The sequence below is a fragment of the Rutidosis leptorrhynchoides genome, chromosome 3 (assembly GCF_046630445.1).
Source record: "Rutidosis leptorrhynchoides isolate AG116_Rl617_1_P2 chromosome 3, CSIRO_AGI_Rlap_v1, whole genome shotgun sequence".
Classification (NCBI taxonomy): Eukaryota; Viridiplantae; Streptophyta; class Magnoliopsida; order Asterales; family Asteraceae; genus Rutidosis; species Rutidosis leptorrhynchoides.
The window spans coordinates 369334830-369353199 of NC_092335.1; positions in this window are offsets into that span (position 1 = coordinate 369334830).

Genomic DNA, 18370 nt, shown 5'->3' on the forward strand with positions numbered 1-18370 from the left:
CACATGCATTTTGAATTTGGGGTAAACTCAAATCGCATTACAGAGACCTGATCCTTAAACCATCCGGAGGGCAGACGGAGCTTAGTGAAATCCTGGAATACAGATAGATAAAACCTCCCTGGGGTCACTCTATAAATCGGGTAAATACCCTGAAACGTTTTAAGGAAGGAGACTCGAACTTGAGACCTATCCAACACAAGGTGTTCAGCGTACCACTAGGCCACAAGGATGGAAACGTTACATGCATGCATGTACATAACCAGTATATTCGGCCTTGGCAAGGCCTGGTTTAGTCACCTCACCGTAAAGCCGAACTTGACAACGGCGGGTTAGCCTTACATGACATCCAGCTCGAACCTCATTTGCTTTTTGATAAAACCTAATAAAAATTGGTTTTGCGAAGCTAGTTTTGTTAGTTTTATCTCAGTTTTTGTTGAACCCGGTCTCGTCAAGGCCGGATTTTAAAAACCCTAATTTCGAGCCAAAATTTCTCTACATAAATATGTAGTTTCCAGGCTCAGTTTGTTCAAATCAATTAAATTGACAACTAAATACAACACATTTTCACGACTACAAAGTGATAATAACTGAAATGATTTTATTATCTACAACACATATATTACACGAATAAAAACTGAGAATGACTTAACAACTAACTATTACAAATCATCTTCTAGTAGGACGGGTATTTCTGTTATGACCATTTGCAATGCAAATACCACTTCTTAGTCTTTGCCTGGTTCTGTTGTCAAGATCATCCATCACATTTGGTATACGTCGTGCACGAATCCTTCCTCCTTAGGTGATTAGTCTCGATGAATCGGATTAAATGATCCAAGTTGCATCTCTCAAGTATTCCTCGTCGTTATTTGGATTAAATAATTCGTTAGTGTAATTCTTACTAACCGTTACCCTTGAATCAACCTAATGATGTCCACATACAACAATGACATGAAAGACAGAAAATCTTCGGTGTTGCCATCTTCCACATGAGCACTTTTTCTCTTCAAACTTCAAAGTGAATTCGGTCCCCCATCCCCACTTTTTAAATAAAATGAGTGGACCTTGGACACACCTTGATCGATATTTTAGACTGTTGTTGTGTAGGTATTTGCTATATTTCATGGTGTTGATAGAGTTTCACATTTTCCTAGATAGCGGTGACGTGCAACTGCTAGCATCCGAGGTTGCTTGATAAAGTGAGTTCTAGTGTAATCAAATGTATATTCAATATACACTATGAGCGGCATCATATGAGAATGACGCAACATATAGCCCATTTTATCGAATCGACCTCATTCACATAATCCCAAACTGATAGAACAACATATTTAATTGATCGAATCCCACGAATGTAGAACCATTACCACTTTAACTGACATCACTTTATAAGAGTGTGGTTCTTAAAATTTTTCATTAGGTTGTTATGAATGTGTCGTAAACAAATCGATGATGCCAACCAACCATTTCATTCATCGCATTCAAGATACTTGGATGTCAACCCGAAATAACATACAACTGTCTTTTGGTATGAAAAGCGACATAAGTTTGGAACTGATGAAAAAACCAAGCCCATCTCTCATCTGTTTCTTGGAAACTATTGTGAAAGAAACAGGCGTAGTATTCATGTTAGCATTTTTGGTAATTACAGTAAGCAACTTACCCATGTAATTATCTTTCAAATAAGTATCATCGATACAAATGATAGCAATAAACCTTTGAAAGGCTCTAATAGGCGGTCCGAAATCCCAGAACACATAATTGAATGTAACCACCTAAGGAGAGGTTTGAGGACCGTGTAAAAATTGAACAACTGTATCGTTATCGTTGTAAAGTAATTCAGCTAAATACATGGGTAAATCAACAAAGTTACTTTCCCAAATTCCAAACATTCGTTCAATTTTCGATATGCCTAGCATTACATGCCTTAACGTAACTGCTTTCAACATGCCAAACATGTTTTAGTGTGCCTGGATGCAGTTAATACGATACGCAATGTTTTAATTGATTTAACCACCAATATTACTAGAAATTAAGACGTTAAACAACGATTGTTGTTACTTGGGACATTTCCATATCAATTGTGTGCATCTTTTTATTTAGAAATATGAGAGACACACTGTTAGTTTCTTTTTGAACCACTTACGGTCCACATACATTGCCTTGGTTCTTGTGGACCATTGTAATTTTTACTTGTTGTAAGACATTATGCTTTAAAATATATTGTCCTAGTATCTAGAATAATCATATATTTATTATGCTTAATATTCCAAAGCCGAACAACAAATGGGAGTTCAACTTTGCTTTTAAAAACCATCCCTATCTGAATTTCACCATTCTCTTTAGTCCAACAATCCCATTCTTTTTTGTCATTGTCATCAAACGGAAGTTGATTACGAGCATTAACTTCTTCATTAAGAAACCTGAAACGTGAAATACGGCATGTATTTGTAGAGTTTGTTCAACCTCTTACTCGTTTTCGGAGTCTTCTGAAACATCTTATTCTATGCTAAAACCTTCTCTTGTATTGTTACTTTCTTCAACTTCATATTCATGTACACTTTTTGAGTAGTTGTGAGATGTGGATAGACCAACGCCCTTAGTTGTAACAACTTGTGAATTTTTCATAATATTATGCAACTGATCCACCAAACTAGATTATTGTGTTGAAACGATTCACTCAAACTGAAATTCATATTGATCATTATGTTAAGTCTAACTTTAGTGCCATTTTTCATTTAAAATGACCAAATTGCCCTTAGTTATGTATTACAAGATTAACCTCATTTCCATTTTTATTGTACAATGTGTATATGTGACTATAAATATACATCTTTCCCTCCTTAATTAGGTTAGTCATTTTAGACATTCATAACAAACAGTCACATCACAAACCTTTTTTCTAATTTTACACACACTAGAACAACAAAAAAACACACACATACAAATAACTAACCTTCATGATTGTTAGGATAAAACACGATACAACTTAAGTGTTAGAAATAGTGTAGATTTATTACATTATTTAGTATTTTAGGTTAAAGTAGAATTTAAGCTTAAAATGTAAGTTTTGGTCCCGATTAATAACATGAAGTATTGTAAAGGGGGTTTTACTATTCTTTTACTAATTAAAATAAATTTAGCATAGCTAAGTATAATTGAGCATATATAGTTAACAATTCAAGACAACAATATTCAAGAAACAAACCAATGTCAAAATGAGGGGAACAGAAGAATGCATTAAACAAGGGGAAGCATAAGAAATTCATATAGTTATGGCTCCATCATACAAGCTCCCTCTCGTCAATCAATCAAGACAACACAATTTTTCAACAACACTTGAAGACAAAACAACCAATCTAAGAGATCTACAAAAGACGAGATAACTTCCAAATGAGATTTTTTTTTAAGAAATCAACAACTAGTCAACATCAAACAAAAAGGCGTCAAAGATTATGAGAATTTTCTAAAGAAGAGTTCTCTACAATTCAAAATTTTAAGTCAAAATTTAGTAAGTCCTTCATATCAACCAAAATCATCAAAGGGAGATATTTTTATATCAACAAGAAGATAAAAGACAAAAGGAGATTAAAAGTACAAATCAAATCAGATGGGGAGATTGTTAGGTCTAAGTTTTATTCATATAATTTGTGGTGTAAAAAGACCAAATTGTCATTAGTGATGTAATCACAAAAATCACTCCATTTACCTTTTTATTGTAGTAGGTGTATAAGTGACTAAATATACACCTTTCCCTCCTTAGTTAGGTTAGTCATTGGTATCGGCCAAAAAGTCACGTTTTTACCCCCCGATATTAAGCTCTAAATCCTTAAAGTTCCAAACTTTGTCGCCAAAATAATCGTTTTTTTGGTTAATTTTGTAGATTAAGTGATTACAAAGGCGATGCAAAAAGAATAAAGTAAAATGGAGCTAAAACGAAGATTCTAGAGCGAAAACGGTGAAAGACAAGTTACGACCAAGGAAATCAATTTACGTTCCAGGAAACACAGCTGACCAGGGCAGGCCATACGGCTTGCCATATGGCTTGCTATCCGGCTTGCCATACGGCCTGCCAGTATGTAAAATGGCCTAGCCATACGGCCTCAGCAAATGGGCACACAAAACGGCTTGCCTGGCTATACGGCCTGCCATATGGCCTGCCACACATCCTGCCAGCCGTATGCAGGAAAATCTCAAGCCTATTTAAGGAGCTTTTTGTATTCATTTTTACACACACTCAATTTGTACCTCAATTTAGATTTTCAAGCTTTTTAGTTAGTTTTTAGTAGTAGCTAGCTTAGCTTTTATTTTTCAAAAGATATCCCGGCGAGTCCCTACAATCTCGGGCAGATTTCTTCGGCCTTTTCAGGTTTTTATCCTAAACGCTTGTCTTATTAATTAAACATGTATTGTTATCATTTTTGTTTGTTCCAATATTACCATGTTAGCTTAATTAATCTGTATGTTGCCATGATAGAAGTTTGGGTTAGCGTAGTTATGTTAAATTAGTACGATTACCATTGTTATGCTGAATTTGTGATTCCGATAAACTTGTATGCTAGCATCTTAAGGATTGACCAACCTAGGTTGCGATCAGGACTTGTCCACCTATATGAACTTAGCTAATTCATAGGATTAAGACCCCTGGTTATATTGTATCTGAAGATTTTATGAACTCGGTATGGCCGGAGTTCCCGAGAGACATCTAATGCGCTTTCAGGACACGTAACTTAGGAATTGAGACATGAATGGCCTAGTATGCCTATTGACTGTTCCAAGGAGACGTCTTAGGATTAGAACTCAACTCACTAATAAACCTAGTGCTTTACTAAGGATAACCTCTGAGGTATAGTTACCTTTCAATTATACAACCAAGTGACATACTTTTCACTACTCAACGAGAACTCCAAGAGTCTAGAGATAAGTAGGTCTGTGTAATTGGTTCATCCAACCAGATCTACACCATTCTAATCTTAGCTTTAATATAAACATAATTACCTTTCCCTAGCCCAAACTGATATCTTGGTCAACATTTCCTTGATCTGCATACTCCGGATATCCCTTCATCATCTTTACTTTTCTGTAATGAGGATTATTAGCTTAAAACTAACTACTATTTTTTATCTAGGTAATTTAACTCAAGACAATTATCCACTTGATCTTCAATTCGTTAAACAATTCAAAAGTACGACCCTAGGTTAACTTACACCTTCTACCTTAAAAAGTCAAAATTAAATTTAAGCCCCGTAAAATATAAATAATAAACCACTGTTCTCCCTCTCGATTAGCTGATTCTGACGCCTTGCAGCCTAACGACACCACATAAATAAAACCGTCCATTTCGGTCATATCATAAGGAGAGTAAGTTTTTGGCGCCGCTGCCGGGGATCGAATATTTCGATTGAGAAAGATTTTAAACGGACAAAAGTATTGTTTGGTGGTGTCTAAGAAAGACAATTATACACGGACTTGGTTGTTGGATTTTTCGAACAGTCTCCAATTATATTGGAACCAAAAGGATCCTTCTTATCTGTAGTCAATCTGGACACTTAGGTACGAAGTAATCTGTAAGAAGTCCTATCAATTAGAATATCCGATAAGGTTAGCGACCAAATTTCAAGAATAATTGTTTTAATTAAATTATCGATCCTTTTAGTCAATTAATATTTTCTAAAAGTTACTTTTTATAGTCTTTTAAAACAAAAAATCTAAAAATGGAAAAACCAAACACCCTTGCTTCTATGCAAAAGTCATGCTTAGAAGAAAGTGGAGGACCAATCACCTTAGGAATCGAATGAATTCTTGAAATCAGTTCACATGTGATCAAACTGGTCAGTATGATCTGTAATTTTCAAGGATTTTCGACTGACGATCCAAAACTTTCACCTAAATAAATTTATCAGTCTGGTTGACTCTTTTAAAAATGAAGAAAACGAGAAAAACTTTTTAAAACTTAATCTTTTTCAATATTCTTTGTCTACACGCGCTTTAACGTGGTATGATGAGCTTAAACCGAATTCAATACTTTCATGGGAGGAATTATCTATAAACTTTTTAAACAAATTTTATCCATCCTCCCTGCAAACCTGTTTAAACGAGTCATTGTATCTAGCATGGAATAGAGTCAAAGTGATGCTTAAAAGTGTAACGACCCAAAACTTTAAGGAAAGAGACAAGGAGCGCCGCTCCTTGGTACAGGAGCGCCGCTCCTGTACGGGGAAAAGCTAGGTCTTTTGTTTAATTGTGAAATAAAAGGAGAGGGCCTTTTTGGTATCTTGTGATGTCGGTTTTGGAGACTAAATAAGCAGATACTAACACCAACCTCTCATTCTTCATCCTCCTAAACACACACACAAACTAAGTGAGAAAGTTCTAGTGATTGAGAGCTTGATTTGGAAGGTAAGAAGATAGAATCTCACCAAGGTGCAAGTATTAATCTTGTTCATCTTGCTTCTAGCTACGAGGTGATACTAGTGGTGAGTCCTAACTCTGAATTTCCTTCAATTTGAGGTTGGGGTTTGGAATTGCATGTTATTGATTTAACTCATCTAGCTCACAAATGGGTATTGATTGACCCTTGTTGGTGGGACTTGGTTTGGAAAATGAGTTGGTCATGTGTAGACTTGCAATTTGGGCATAATCATAAGCATTAGTGATTTTGTTGGTGAATGGAACCCATATGGGTGTTCTTGGTAGTGGATTTTGGGTGTAAACCCTAATTGAGTCAAAATGGGTCAATTGGTCAATTTGGGTCATGAAGTGCTTCTAGTCCTTGACCATAAGATGTATTGGGTTGAGTTTGGGACCAAATCACTATTTTTTTTTAGTGATTTGGGGGTATTGGATCTTGTTTGACCTAGTTGGTATTTTGGGTGCAATTTGGGTCAAAGTTGCACTTGTGGGTTTCGGGTCAAGCTACTAGTGTTCATAGCTTGATGTTGTGTGATTTATGGTAGGTAACTCGCTTTTGGAGCAATCTTGAAGTCCTAGCTTGGTTTTTGACTCATCTAATTATTCAAGGTGAGTGGAGTATTTATATGTGTGTGTATATAAGTTGTTTGCTTGCGGGGTTTAGTGGCGAGTACTATCCAGTTGTGAAGGATTTTACTCTTTGTTGGCCACTTAGTGCATTGTGGTGAGTGATGTCTCTAATAATGACTCACTCTTTTTTGGCCACCTTGCGTTTGGGGAAAGTGGTGAGTGCGATTGCTTGAAGCCCACTCTCAGTTGGCTACTTGTGAGGATGCGGGAAGTGTTACCAATTGAGACTACACTTTTCGCTGACTACGTTCGGGTGTACATTGTGACGACCCGGAGATTTCTGACCAAATTTAAACTTAATCTTTATATGATTTCGAAACGATAAGCAAAGTCTGTAATATTGAGTCTCAAGGTTTTTGAACTGTTTTCATGAATGCATTTAACCTCGACCACTTTTGACGATTCATGAACAACTATTTGTAAATAGATACATATATATTTAAAAATATAAATATATATATATTAATTCGAAATATAATTTGAAATATTATATTATTTAGTTATTAGAATTAATTATGTTAAATAAAGTAATATATGATATTAATTATAACTTATAATATAAATAAAGTACATTGAATATATATATTTGATTTCGAATTTATTTAGTAAACGATAGTAGCACTCATTTGTCATTCAATTGATAGTAAACAAGTTAAAACGAACTTATGTGATTTTAAAATAAACGGTGATTCGAAAATGAGTTATATAAATTTTAGGCTTATTAAAAATGTATTTTGGAGCTATTTGTTAAATTTTAAAACTTTTTATATTTTACTTGGGATTGTGAGTGAATAATTAATGTAATTTTTATTTAATAGTTAATGATCGAATTATATACCATAATGACCAAAATAAATAAATATAGTTAATTTAAAAAATTTGGGATTATTCTGTAGACTTTTATCCGCCACTAATTTACAAACGGAGTACGAAATATTATCCACGATAAACTGTCGGTAGATAACTAAAAGAATGTAGCTTTCTTTATGTATGTTGATTTAACAATATTATATGTATTAAGTCATGTGGAAAATTGAATCCAATTTAAAAGCACTATTTTTGTTTGTGCAACATATTTAACTAATATATACTTGATACATATTTATGCAAGTAAAAGAAACCACCATCCCGTGTTGCTACAGGTATTTTGAAAAGAATCCCATGTTACTGTTTTTATAGATATTTCATCTCTTTCTATCACTCATATATATACATATATTCATATGCATATATATACACAAGTATATCATCACTACCAACCATCTTGTTCACTAATGTGTTCTTCTTTCGTTCGATTACAAAACCAACTCGAACACCTTCCATCACTTGCTCGAAACCACCTGATTTCCACATCCGTTTCCTATTTCTTCGACCACCAATCATCTCTGACAACAACCTCCACCACAAACCCACTTCATCTTTATAAACCCGTCACCATATCACCATCCTACGACCACCACCACATGTGCTATTGTTTCTTATTTTGACGAGCAAGAACAACCCGGCTACTCCATCTCCACACCCATATGCTCGATCACTTTCCACAACCACCCCCGCCATCACCTAAACCACCACCTTAATTATCATTATACTACTAATGTTACTAGTCCGATCATCAACGTCAAACCCAATTTACCAATGAAACCGAAGGTTGTTGTTGCCTTGTTCGACTGACCATGAAAACTGAGACCATTGTTGGTTGCTGCTACTGCTATGCGTTGCCTATTGTATCCTTTCTGTTTCTTTTGTTTACAGCTACATATCACCACTACAGCCATCTTCACAACCATAATCGGCCATCATCTCCTTCATTATCTTTCCCTCTCTCTCTCTCTCTCTCTCCCTTTCTTCTCGATATTAACCACCATAAAACTCGCCACCCCTTTCGTTAGTTACTACTACTCCTGCTGTGTTTTTGTTGCTATCAAATGACCACCTCTGGCTTGTATTTTTCTCCTATCTTTTGTCCAAACAGTCCAACGAAACCACCATCTTCAACCTTGAACAAACACCATAAACGAATCACTGTTAGGCTATATGTTTCTGTTTTCAATCACGCTACACCACCAGCACTCTCGACTATTATTACTTTGCACCACACCATAACTACCGAAACCTGCAACCACAATCATAAACTACTGCACTTATTTTTCTGTCTTTCCTGATCGAACAAACAACACTTTAAACCATCACTACTTGCTACTGCTGCCTTTTCTTGTTTTCCTATTCAAACAGACCCACACACAACACCACAAGTTACAACCATCGTAAAACTATTGTTATGATTTATTTCCCGTTTCTGATTAATAACGAGAAAGGTGATGGTCCATTGATGTTAATTAAATGATGATACAGTAACCTGACAATGAAAGATGACGTGTAAAGTGTGATGATTGATGTTCGATGGAATCCAGCTGGTTACATCAGATCGATATTTTTTTTGTTTTTGTTAATGGACTGCTAAATTTTGGCTGTGCATAATAATTGATTGTGTTGTGAACGGGTTTTCTTTTGGGCCTGTTGGGCTGCAGGATACTAGAGCCTATATTGGGCCATTTATATTGTAAGATTTCTGTAACACAAACGAGGTTGATATATACGCAATAATTGATGATGATGTGATGAACGTAAGATAATGATGATGAATGTGATCATGACGAAATGATATGAAGAAGAAACAGTCAGATAGATATATTGGATATATAGATATAGGCCGTGTTTTAAATCAGAAAGACATAAACAGATCGATGGTTAGGGACATGTGTGTTTATGGGTGAGCGGGAGGTCGCGGGTTCAAACCCGGGCTTGGTCAATTTTTTTAAGGACAACTTCTTTGAGGTAGTTACTTATTTATTTATTTATGTATTATTATTATTATCATTATTATTATTATTGTTATTATTATTATTATTATTATTATTATTATTATTATTATTACAAATAAATATTATTTATATAAAAAGATATATATTCATTTCATATATCATAACTAAATTAATATTACATACTAATTTTTAAATAAAATGTTATTATCTATAAAAATATAAAATAGTTATAATTAATCTAGTTATTACAATAACATATAAATTATTAAGATAACAAGTATATTAATATTAACAAATCAATTTGTTTGAATATTATTACATGTTTTAATATATGTAACTGATATAGGTTCGTGAATCCGAGGTCAACCCTGCATTGTTCAGTTCAGTCGTATGCATATTTTTACTACAAAATATCGTATCGTGAGTTTCATTTGCTCCATTTTTAAATGCTTTTGCAATATATATTTTTGGGACTGAGAATACATGCGCTGCTTTTATAAATGTTTTACGAAATAGACACAAGTAATCGAAATTACATTCTATGGTTAGATTATCGAAATCGAATATCGCCCTTCAAGTCTGGTAACCTAAGAATTAGGAAAATGGCCCCTAATTGACGCGAATCCTAAAGATAGATCTATTAGGCCTAATAACCCCCATTCATGTCTATGGATGGCTTTAGTACTTCGAGATTATTATTATACAGGTGCCGATGTCTGTGGGGATATTCTATGCATTATGGTTAATGTCGGTTACCAGGTGTTCAATCCATATGAATAATTATTATGCAGATGGCTATATGCATGCATGATGTTTATGAGAAATGGAAATATGAAATCTTGTGGTCTATTAAAATTATGGAAATGATTGATTACGATAAACTAATGAACTCACCAACCTTTTGGTTGACACTTGAAAGCATGTTTATTCTCAGGTATTAAAGAAATCTTCCGCTGTGTATTTGCTCATTTTAAAGATATTACATAGAGTCACTCATGGCATATTTAGGACAATACCTCACAATGGGACCAAATGTTGATGACTTCATCCAGATGGATTAGGATGGGTTATTACAGGTGGTATCAGAGCTGGTTTAAGTTTTCACGTCAGCTTAATCGTAGAGGGGGTTCTCACAGTGTTACCTGTGATGAAGCATTGACTCTTACTCCTCGTGATCCGGATATGGTTGGCTTTGCTGAGAGGCAGGGCTATAAAATCAGTGTCTGAGGTACGTTCAGTGGTCACCAGGCAGTTAGCTGGGAAGGCACTGAGTGGGATGCATCCCCACTAATTACAGGTGGTATCAGAGCGGTGGTCTTAGCGAACTAGGTCTTGCATTAGTGTGTCTAACTGATAGTTGTTTAGATGCATTAGTGAGTCTGGACTTTGACCGTGTCTGCATGTCAAAAGTTTTGCTTATCATTTCGTGTCAAAAATTACCTGCTTATCATCCTTAGGAAATTACCTGCTTATCATTTTCTTAATCTAGACACATGTTACTGCATTAATTGCATGAATAGTGTATAGACAAAATTCATATCTTAGCGTATCTGCTAATTCATATTTTAGCGTATCTGTTACTGTAAACTTTGCCTGACATATTCCGTGAATTCCTCCGTAATCCACGAAATCTTTTGTTCTATATATATAGATATTCTATGTAATTAGAATACCATCCGATGGCTGAAAAATCATTTCATATCGAAAAATCCTTTATTCAATTGTACGAAATGGAACTCGCCACTAGTTCAAGTCCCTTGGATTCCAATATGGATTTTCACTCGAGCTCCAAAAGCAGTGTGACCGGAATGAATCAACCAATCAGCCATCATTAATTCTGGATGAATTGGGGATGTGTGATGACCCAGAAATTTCGACTAAATTTAAACTTAATCTTTGTATGATTAACATTTCCGACACGATAAGCAAAGTCTGTAAAACTGAATCTCAAAATTTTTGAATTACTTTTATATATTTAAATATCCTTCGGTTGTTTTCGACGATTCGCGAACAATTATATGTAAATAGATACATATATACTATAACATGAAAAGGTAACAATGTATTAATTGTTTGATACCGTACATTAAACTTATTGGTTTAAATATCTATTTGAATGTATATGATAAGTTGAAATATTTATTATTAAAATTTATTTATAAATAACTTCCAATGTGTATTTAAAAACTGATTTATGTATATTAAAAAGATATATACATATATATAATAAACGATAGTAACATTCGTTTATTGATTCAATTGATATTTAGATAAGTTAACTAAAGCGTTTAAGATGAACCAGTTAAACACTAATTTGTTACAGTGTTTTCAAATTGTCACATTACTCAAAATGCTACAGTGTTTTCGAAAATCACTATTTGCTACAGTGAAATTGACTTTGCTACAGTGAATTGCTACAGTAAAACGCTATTATAAAAATTTATTTTAACAAATAGCGAGATGATGATTTATAGAAGTAAATGACCAAAACACTCGAAAGTTTAAGATACACTTTGAGTGATATAATTAAGGGATAATTTAAGGCTATTGATAAGGCTAAAAAGGAACATATATTTCATAGCATTATCCCCTAAGAAAGACAGGATTTTAGTTGTAATTGTTCCATATTCAAGTAATATTCGTTTATATTTAATAAGTGCGAAGACAAAAGGCGAAAACGAAGAATTGAAGACGGAAAGGTCCAAAATGCTCAAATGTACAAGATACAATTAAAAAGGTTCAAATTATTGATGAAGAACGTCTAAAAATGACAAGAGTACAAGTTGCGGAACGCAAAGTACACGATATAAAATAGTACGCAAGGACGTCTGAAAATCCGGAACCGGGACCCGAGTCAAGAAGAAACGCCCGACGCAACGGACCAAAAATATCTAGTCTACTATGCACAAGAATAAAATATAATATATAAATAATTATATTAATTATTTATATATTTATATTTATTTTATATTATGTCGACAAGCTAGGAGCCAAAACAATGTGAGCTGTCCCTGGTCCTCATGCGAGTCGCATGGCCAGAAGGCCATTTCCATGCGAGTCGCATGACTCCAGATTCCAGGCCAGGTACTATAAATTCAGGTGTTTTGCTCGAATGAAAAATCAAACACACATACACAAATATATATTACTCCGTATAATATTTATTATTATTATTATTATTATTATTATTATTATTATTATTATTATTAAGATTATTATTAATCTTATTAATCTTATTATTAGTATTATTATTTTTGCGATACAAAAATAATAATGTACATAAAATATTACGACGGAGTACTGTCCAAGTAATTTTCAAAACGAGTTTCCGAGCGAGCTAGAGCTAAGGAAAATATGGGTTATTGCCAAGGAGGTTATGGGTAATGTTCGGGGGTATTTTTGTGAATCAAACCTCGTGTTTATTATCTCCGATGCGTCTACGTGCTTTCCTACAATATTGTATATCAATATTAAACTGTGAGTTTCATAAGATCCCTTTTACTCTCTACATTTTTGGGCTGAGAATACATGCAAATGCTTTATTAACCGATATACAATATTTATATGCGTGAGTTTCATTTGCTCCCTTTTACTCTTTATGTTTTTGGGCTGAGAATACATGCAAATGATTTAATAACTGTTTTACAATATCTATATGCGTGAGTTTCATTGATCCCTTTTTAATTGCTTTTGCAATATATATTTTTGGGCTGAGAATACATGCACTTTATTTTAAACGCAATGGATACAAGTATATACTAAATTCTACACTGAGTTTGAACCGAAAATCCCTTAGCTTTGGTAACTGTTAACTGCCAGTTATAAGAACTGGTGGGCGCGAGTAGTAGTATATGGATCCATAGGGCTTGATATCCCCGTCCGAGCTAGAGCGCTAGCCTTTTAACGGACGTATGCTATTTGAGAAGCGTACACGTTGGTTTGCGTGTATTATTAAGATGATTATACAAAGGGTACAAATTATATAAGCATTAAAGTTTAGTTACCAGGGTGCTCAATTTTGTAGAACCGATTGATAAACGTTTCGGATGAAACAACTGAAATCTTGTGATCCACCTTTTATGTAAAACCTATTGATAAACGTTTCGGATGAAACAACTGAAATCTTGTGATCCACCTTTTATGTAAAACCTATTGATAAACGTTTTGAATAAAACAACTGAACTTTTGTAATCCACATTGATATACGGATTATGTGTAATATTAAAACTATGAACTCACCAACCTTTGTGTTGACACTTGAAGCATGTTTATTCTCAGGATTCTAGAAGTCTTCCGCTGTTTGCTTATACGTGATAAAAGATATGTGCTTGGAGTCATACATGCTATATACAAGAAACTTGCATTCACCAAACCATTACCATGTATCTTATTTTGACTGTATTGTCAACAGATGTATTATTGTAAACCATTTAAATGGTGATTGTCTATACGTAGAAATCATCAGATGTTAAAAACCTGGAATTTATATATTCATTTATGAAATACCTTTTCAAACGAATGCAATGTTACAAAACGTATCACATAGAGGTCAAATACCTCGCAATGAAATCAATGAATGACGTGTTCGTCCATATGGATTTGGAGCGATCGTCACAGGATGGGTTCGTAGTCGACTTAATCAATGGAGACGCGAAGAAGGCGATCCTTTCCACCAACCAAATTCACCTCTTGGTGAAGAACCTGAAGCACTTACCGGTGAACCTGTCTGAAACACCATATTCACCCTCATTTCCAAGATATCACGTAATGATTATATGATATCAAAAATTCTAAACCTTATTCATTCACTCGTTCCTACCGACAATCATTCCGGAGTAATAAGTCAACGAGCTTCGTGCCCGAGTTGTAGCCTTAGAAAATATGGTGCAAAATGTACCAGCTTCAGCAACATCACCGGCACCAACAGTACCACCAACATCAATACCAGTACCACCAACAACAACATCCGCAGCACAAGCCTCAACACTACACGCATCAAACTCACAGTCTGTACCTCCAGCATAATCATCATACTACATGATGTCCTACATCGATTATCTTCGTTCTACATGACGTTCTACATCATTTATCTTCGTTCGACATGACGACTATGTAATCTCTAATGTTTTAGAGATTATATATTCTTGTTCTAACGGAAAAATCAAATGAGTTTAATATCATATTAACTCATTAAATCCATGACTACATCTGAAGAAAATATACATGTACATATGTTTTCATAAAGATTGTAATTAAAAATTCTTTTTACAAACTGTTAATGGTGAAAATATTTTAACAGGTAGGTAATACCCGAGGAATATTTAGATTTCACATTAATAAGTTATGTAATGACCCTACTTTTTCCGTTATCCTTTACCGTTAACTATTTAACGACCGTTAACTGTTATTCATGCCACGTCATTTCTATGACCTATATTATTATTTTAGTAATACTATATTAATTATTATGTGTTATGTGAATATTTGTATTCATATTTTAAGTTATACGTTTCTACGTGTCGCGGATTTCTGTCTGGTGAATCTTTTCGGTTTTCAAACCAACGGGCAAGTTTTTGGGATTTTTAAGTCCTAATTATTTTAAATATGATATTTTAATGTCATATGTTTATATTTAGTGTTTATATATTTTATTCATCGCGTATTTGTTATCTCTCCGAAAAAATCAATCGCGTAGTAGCATTTTCGCGTTTCGGGCTTCGATCGGGCCACAAGCTAATTGACTTTTTAACATTTTGGAATAGTGGGGCCCACTTCCTTGCTGATTTTGGCTGAAAATTCCCTTAGGGAGGGGGTGTTTTGTCAAAAGTTGCAAACTAGTGTTCATTAGATCAAAACTCACCACTTCCTCATTTCTAAGCTAAAAACTTTTCTTCTTCTCCTCCCTTTGCTCCCATTGCCGTCACCACCACCATAAACAACCATCATCATCTTCATTTTTCAAGCTTAAAGAATTAGGGCTTTTATCATATCCGGATTGTACTCTTCGTTCTCTACGTGATTACATCCTTTGTTCTTCGATTTGGGTCGGCGTTGTGATCATTCCTGATCACTTTACTTCGTTTGCTGTTCGCATTTTGTGTAGTTACTTCGTTTGCTTTAAGGTGAGTTATAGTCCCATTTTTCTATTTTAAATCTTTTGGGATGAGAATACATGCATTTTATTTTTCATATTGGACACAAGTGGAAGTTGGTTTAAATTATTCATTGTGAGTCAAACAAAAATATTCCCTAATCTGGTAATTATAATCACTGGTTTCTACTGGTGAACACGAATCCTATGGATAGATCTATCGGGTTTGACAACCCCATTTCGAGCTAGTCGCGCTAGCAATTTATAATCGGAATGTATTAGTACTTCGTATTTAGTTGAAGATACACTTGTTCGGTGTATATTGTTTATTGTGTTTGGCAAGGGTAAATAAATGGTTAAGTGGTTACCAGGTGGCTCACAAAAAATGGAATAATGTTTTTATATGTTTTCTAGCATATAATTTTGTGGTCCAAAAAGGAGTTTTTATGTTTTCAAACATAAATTTTTATGGTTTAAATTAAATATTGTTTGCAATATTAAACCTATAATTCACTCAACATTTTTGTTAACAGTTACTCGCATGTTTTATTCTCAGGTTCATGATTGATTGCTTTCACTGTGCTTAGAGAGTCTGCATATTTATGATGGCAGCTTTTGTAAAACATTAACTTGCATTCTATTTTGATACATTTAATAGTAGATGTTGTTGACTTGTTTTGGTCAACTTTTGGTTAAGTCATAATGTATGGTTTTTCTAAACTTATATATTTTGGTAGGTTTCCTTTATAGGAAATCATTTTTAAATAAAGAATGCAAGATTATTTATCAAATTCATATAGAGTTATGATCAAGCTGTGGGACCAGGATAACGATGGTCGTCAAGTGTACTTTGACGGGTCGTTTCAGTTGGTATCAGAGCATTGGTTGTAGGGAATTAGGCTGCATTGATGTCGTTACCCGAGTCAATAGGGTGCATTAGTGAGTCTAGTCTACAGCCCGGCCTATAATATATTATTATATGTAATTATTTGTATCGTGTTGGTATGTATATTGTTATCATACATACATATCTATTATGTTCTGAAACCGGGAGGAACTCCCATTCCGATTTAAACGTATTCTCCGACTCATGCGAACTTATCCTTATAAGAACACCTCGGGTAGTGAAACCGAGGGATGTCATTCTTGACTTCTGAAATTCTCGACATTTCTATGTAATCTATTATGGTTATGTATATAACATTTGAGTTATATTACATGAGATGTCATTCTTGACATCTAAATGCTCGGCATTTCAATGTCAGCTATTATATTTAGGTATATAATATTCTTGTTATATTACGTACCTTTGTGCCTTTGTGCACTGGTGCTTTGGTTTTTGAACCGGAGAGCGTCATTCTTGACTTTTAGAGATTCTTGGTACTTCGAAGAAATTTTTATGTCATCGCTACTCCTATTCGTTACTTATGATGTTTTTGCCTCTTGTGCTATCCTTAGCACATTGTTTAAGAAATTGTTTTAGAGAAATTGTGTGGAAATTCGAGGTTGATTGCGTGTCCTGACCTCATGTAGTGCTATTGGAATGGAACTATGAATTAGTGAAATATAATGGCGTCAGGCCAACGTGATTATATTACGTTAATTCAAAAGAAGTCCCAATATTGTGACATGAGGAATAGAAAGCGAGTCAAAGAAAATTTTTACACTACTCATTCAGAAATTTCGATGTATTACATGGGTAGGGAAAATATTCATTATCTTAATTGTTGATATACGAGAAGCTCGTTTTAACCAGATTATCTATCTCATGCTCTATCCTTCATAACTCGCATGTTAGCAATAGCTTCGCTCGGGAACAGTTTTGACCCAAGGACTTATGTCTTGATAATAGTCAAAACAACATTTAACTCATTGGTTTTCATGACCTCGTAACATTTGTTGGTCAAATGTCGCACGACTATTCAAGTCCTTTACTCGATCTTCCACGATCTTACTTCAACTTGTAACCTCTGATATGCAGATACTCTGTTTATCATCGGGAGTTTTACACATTTGTTTAATTGGACGGTTCTCACGAGATTTATGGGCGAATAGAAGTAATGAAATATTTTGTCATGTATACAATTTATAAAATCATATATGTACGTATGGATTCAATTTACCCTTACCTATTTTGGCTAGTATATACTAAATCATACCTTCAAAATTATTTTTAAAAACCACTCATTTATTGAGCTGTTTGACTAAGTCAATTTGTTTTATATAAAATGGTACACGTTGTACATACATCTAAATTTACTAAGAACTTCGTTCCGTTTATGTTGTCACATCAAACGTTTAAAGCTTTTTCAAAACTCCTTTGATTGATTTTATCAAATTTTCGCATTACTCTACAGAGTGTTTGAATCACAATTCTTCTCATCCTCCGTTTAAGGATGAAACTTACCATTAA